This window comes from Zootoca vivipara, chromosome 13, assembly GCF_963506605.1.
Source record: "Zootoca vivipara chromosome 13, rZooViv1.1, whole genome shotgun sequence".
In the NCBI taxonomy this organism is placed as follows: domain Eukaryota; kingdom Metazoa; phylum Chordata; class Lepidosauria; order Squamata; family Lacertidae; genus Zootoca; species Zootoca vivipara.
In genome coordinates this window covers 34707767-34713447 of record NC_083288.1, presented here as the reverse complement: position 1 = coordinate 34713447, position 5681 = coordinate 34707767, and positions in this window count along the sequence as shown.

Below are 5681 nucleotides of genomic sequence, written 5' to 3'. Positions count from 1 at the left end.
AGGTTTTTTTTGTTTTGTTAATGTGTGTGTATATATTATTTTGTATAAATAAAATAAAAATAAAAATGTTTAGTAGCCATGTGGACGTATCATTTAAGTAGCATGACACCAAAAGGAATTCTGGCTTCAGTATCTAGCATGCTCAGGGAAGGGCAGCTGGACCTGGCAGCCACCTGCCTTTCTGAATTCATCACAAAGTTCCTTTTGCTTCCAGGCATATCCGCAACTGAGCCACCTTTCGGCTTTGGCCCAGCCGCTTCATCAGCTCTGAATCTACTTGTACTTGTCCTCCGCTCACAGAGTGTTTGTTGTGGGGGAGGAAGGGAAAGGAGAATGTTAGCCGCTTTGAGACTCCTTTGGGTAGTGATAAAGCGGGATGTCAAATCCAAACTACTACTACTCTTCTTCTTCTTCTTCTTCTTCTTCTTCTTCTTCTTCTTCTTCTTCTTCTTCTTCTTCTTCTTCTTCTTCCACTCTTCCTCAGTAGCATGTTGGACACCTTTCGACATGAGGGGCTCATCTTCCAGCGTCATAACTTTTATATGCCTGTTGTCTTTGTCCATGGAGTTTTCTTGGCAGGGATACTGGAGTGGCTTGCCAGTTCCTGCTCCAGGTGGATCACGTTTACTCCACTATGACCTGTCCATCTTGGGTGGCCCTGCACAGCATAGCTCATAGCTTCTCTGAGTTATTCAAGCCCCTTCGCCACAACAAGGCAGTGATCCATGAAGGAGCATTTAAACCTGGCACCATGATAAATCTGTGAGACTTTGAGGAGGGCCACCAAGGCTATATATTCATATTTTATATCTATATTTATTTTTGCTGTTGGAGATTTGACCTCTGGAATCTGCTTGAGTGAAGGGAGAGTTCTCTCTATAGAAGAAAAACTGCTTCCTCCCATTACGGGCAACAATCACCTGAGCCACATCGTCTCTGCCAGAGAGCAGTAACTTTTTCTCTTTTGTTGTGACATAGATGCGCAAACCACCCCAAAGGCAAGAGGGTTCCCCAGTTAAAGGCCACCGGCGGCTGTTGCGTGTGAATAGGCCTGAATTGTGCCATACTGGTATTATTTATTCTGAGCTTTTGTACCCATCTCTTCACTCAATAAAAGGCTCCCAGAGTGGAGTCCCTGCCCCACGACACGCAAGGAAAAAAGGATGGGGAGGGAAGAGGGGGGGGAAGTGAATTGGGCACTCGGGGAGGAGGCAACAGATGGAGCTGCAGAAGGAGGAGCTCTACATGAGCCTGTGCCCCTCCAGAAGTCGCTTCCATCATCCACGGCCTTTCGCCATGTTACCAGGGAGGGACTGATGGGAGCCGGGACCATATCTGGAGGCCCACAAATTCCCTGTGCCCACACTGCAGCTTCCTGTGGGGCAAGCACTCGTATTGAGCAAGCCGAGAGGGTCAGATGTAGGGCTAGGGTTCAAAGCCCACTTGGCCATGAAGCTCACCGAGAGGCCCTGGGCCAGTCCCTCTCTCTGTCCCTGTCTCTCAGCCTAGCCTACCGACTTGCCTAGCTGCCTGCCTACCTCACAGGGCTGTTGGGTGAGGGTGGCATATATTTATTTAAAAGCAAATGCTGAAAGGGGGGGGGGACACGCACACAAATGAGAAGGAACAGTGCCTGTACATTTCGCCTTATATCTCAGGTTTTATAAATGCTCTAAACTCTCCCCTTTGGGGGAAAAAAGAAGCAAGGAAGCTGGGAATATGGGGTTGTGGGTGCCCATGCTTCTAGAATGGTTTACAACTTTCCCGTATTCCTTGGAGAAAGTCACTTTGCAGAACCTTCATAAGCATTAAAAATATGTTCTGCGTTTACCAGTGTATATAAAACAATAACAGTGTTATTTTCTCCCCCTCTCTCTGAACATCAGAGACTTTTCCCCTTCTGTCTGGGGTACTGTGTAACTCTAAGGCTCTCTCTTTTTCCTACGCTGGTCAGATATATCAGTTTAGCCTCTCTTAACATGTGGGGCCGGCCCGAGATTCCCTGTCCTATTACAAGCAAGGATCTGTCTTCAAGGAGGTAACAATGCCTATGTTTTAGAAGCGAAATCAAGTTACTGATGCGGCAAGCAGTTCGAGGTGAGTTAAGACAGCAAAACGTCAGTGGTTTGAATGACACTAAGTCGCTCTCTGTGGGACAGATGGCATTTGCTAACAGATTCTCCCCCCCCCTCAAAAAACACAACCCACATTGCCTGTGAAACTGCAGTAGGACCAAGTCTGTATTTCATAAAATAAATTCTTCATTGTGGGTGCCTAACCCGTCCTGCCACCTCTGATGTCTCTCCCTGCCCCCCCTTTCTTTTTAAGGGCCGCTGATTAAACAGCGCTGTCTGCTCAGCCCCCAGTTAGGGGTATTATCCTCATGTCCATTTTCCCTGTCCTTTGCATAGCTCTGCTCCTTTTTCTGTTCGTAATCTTTCTTTACTCTTTCCCCCCCCCCGCCTTGCCTGACCACACTTGTTCTTTGACGTCGTCGAGTGACGGGGGCACTAAGCCACTGGAGTCTCCCCCTTTGCCGCCCGCCGTCTTCAGATCCCCCTTCGCCTCCCGCCAAGACGCACCGTCCCCCCCTCCCTACGTGGGGTAAGGAGCAAGGGAGAGAGGGGGAAAGGGGGATGGGGCAGGGGGACGAGAAGGGGTGCAGGGAGGCAGAGGTTAGGGGCAGGTATTGCCCAGCCTCTTCAAGGGCTCTTTTGGACAAGGGGGGAAGAAGATTGGACAAAAGATCATGGGGAGATTTGCCCTCTAGAGGGAGCTGCCCTCTGTTCTGTGATAAACTCATCCCAGAATGGGTAGTCTTCTCAGGGGGGTTCAATTCAGCATTTCTGGAGTGGAGAATTTGTGCACTTTCTACACACTCTCTCTGTGTTAAATTCTAAATAACAATGTAGAACTGCTGCCTTCTTAAGCAGGTCCTGCCGCTGTGTTGAACACGGGCATGAAGAGAAAGCTTCACTTGCTTCCTTTCTGGATGTTAAAGGCACAGGAGCAGGGGCAGCTAAAAAAATTTGGCAACCCTTGTACAACTTAGAAATGGAGTTGTCTCTGAGAAATGACAGGATGGGGGATAGCTAAGTCTAATCGAGTACTGGCTACTAAAAGATGAGTTGAATATGGGGTCTTTTTTGTATACTCTGTATGAAAAGGGGAAGACCTAGAGCTTTTTCCACTTAAGGGGTTAATGCTTTTGTAAGTGTCTTTGGTAGTATGGTGATCCCAACATAGAGGAGCTAGAAAGCAGATGTAATTGTATCTTTTTATGGCATGGTGCTGTAGGATGGTGCAAGCTTTTGAGTTTCACGGGACACTTTGTCTTCATCAGGACTGCCTGAGCAGGAATCCTGTGAGAGACAAACTCTTGCATACACTTGGCATCAATCAAAGATGATCAAAAGCAAGATATTGTTGCATCTGCTTTCTTCTTTCAACCCAAGATTCGCCAAGTTTTGCCAGAAAAGTTGTGTGTGTGTGTGTGTTTGGGAATGGCATGAGGAGGGGGGTAGTTCACCTCTATGAGGTTTTGCCTCTGATCCTGCATTGGCTTGCTCAGTAGAAATGTAGAATCCTTGTCTTTTCCTGGTTTAATCTAAACCTATTGCATCCTTTAAAAAAAACCCCAAAAAACCTTTAAAAATTGTTCCACTGCCTCCTCATTGGAAAGGAATCTGTGACTTAATTAAGAGGAGAAGGATTATTTTTTGCATGTGTCCCTTTTCTATATTTATTCTCATGACTGAAATTGTTGAACCAACCAGAGGTTCCAAATCCTGCAAGTTAATATGGATTAGTAGATTCGACGTATGGGAGCCAGCTGCTGGTCAATAGGAGAAAGGGGAGATGAGAATTTCGAACAAAATGCAAAAGGGGAAAAATGTATGTGTGGACCAGTGATAGGGGATAAATTTGATTCACTTCACATCTATTTACCTCATTCACACTTAGCCAGCCTTTGAAATTCGCACTTATTTGAATTTTGCAATGCAGTTCTCCAGCCAAGTATATTGTAGGATGCATATAGATACATATACTTGTGAAATTAACACATGAACATGCATGATGTGAGGGCAACTTGTTTTGCAAATATTTGTCTATTAGTCAAAATTGCATTAAAAATGCATATATTAGGAGTAATTCGCACTAAAATGCTGGTGGGTTTTCATGCAGAGTTGTTGCGGTTTTTTAAAATGTCAGACTGATGTGGAAATGTGGAGAACTGAGCTCCAGATTTGGGGGGGGGGGAGAGAGAAACCTTAATTGACAGATTCCTCCCTAGAGTTTGGACCCATAATTCTCTGTCTGCGCCATCTCCTTGCATTGTGTGGTATGCCAATCCTTCCTTTAATCATTTGCATCCCTGTCCCAGTACTCACTCCATCCCCACCGAACTGGCCGGATTCATCTTTAACACAGATATACGCCCGCAACTCAGAGTCACTCATGTACAGATTGGGGCCTATGTCTATATCTTTGCGCAGATGGCATTACTTGTCATGCGGGGCAGCGATATGTTTCTCCTCTGCAAATGGCCTTTACACTACTGGGTTTATTGATCTGCTCCACCATTACAAATTTATATCTGGTTTCATGCTATGTGAACGGTCACGGCATCCCCCAAAGAATCCTGGGAGTTGTAGGAGAGACAGAAAACCACAGCTTCCTGGGAAACACAGGAGTCAACGAAAGGAAGCTCCCTCTGCATAGAGTAATTTTTATCGGATGAAAGGAAGAGGGAATTTGATTTTGTTTGCTTTGACACTTCCTGTATGTCCAAAATGTGTTTTGAGAGACAGCTCCCTCTCACCTGGTCTGACAAGCCTCTTATCACTAGAAAGGTGTCCAGGAAACCTCCAGAAGGAAGGAGGCCCCTATTTTTTTTATACCTGTCCCTGGCTGCTGCCCTGTTTCCTGTTGTTTTGCCTTTGTGGGATGCCTTGTTAAACTCCTGTTGGTGTGAATTGCTAGCACTGTCATTTCTGCCCCGCCTTCAGGGTCTCTAGAAGAGAGCCAGTGTGGTGTAGTGGTTAAGTGCGGTGGACTCGTAATGCTGGGTGACCTTGGGCTAGTCACACTTCTCTGAAGTCTCTCAGCCCCACTCACCTCACAGAGTGTTTGTTGTGGAGGAGGAAGGGAAAGGAGATTGTTAGCCGCTTTGAGACTCCTTCGGGTAGTGATAAAGCGGGATATCAAATCCAAACTCTTCTTCTTCTTTCCCTTCTTCCCAAAAGGAGAACTGTTCTGATTTTGCCTAGAGCACGCAACATGGCCAGGGAGGCAGCTGACGGCAGATGCTTCCGCTTGAGTGTCCTGCAAAGTCCAGGTTGGTGCCAGTCCCTGGTGCCATCTTACCGCAGGGAACCAGTTCCCTGGTATAAAGTGCTTTTTCATTTGGAGCCAAACTCTGACCTTCTGACAGTCTCCTGTAGGTCCATTTGCACAGAACTGGCAGCCACCATGGAAGTAACCTTTGTGTTTCTGAATCCCCGTTTCTGCCTAAATGATTGACATGGGGATTCATGGAACACAATAAACCACAAGCAGCGCTGTATTAGTTTAGACCAGCTCTGGTTTTCCTGGACCACAAGGACCGTAGCTCAGTTTTACAGCACCAGCTAAAGATCCCAGGTTCAATCCCTGGCCTTTCCAGGTGGGGCTGAGAGAGA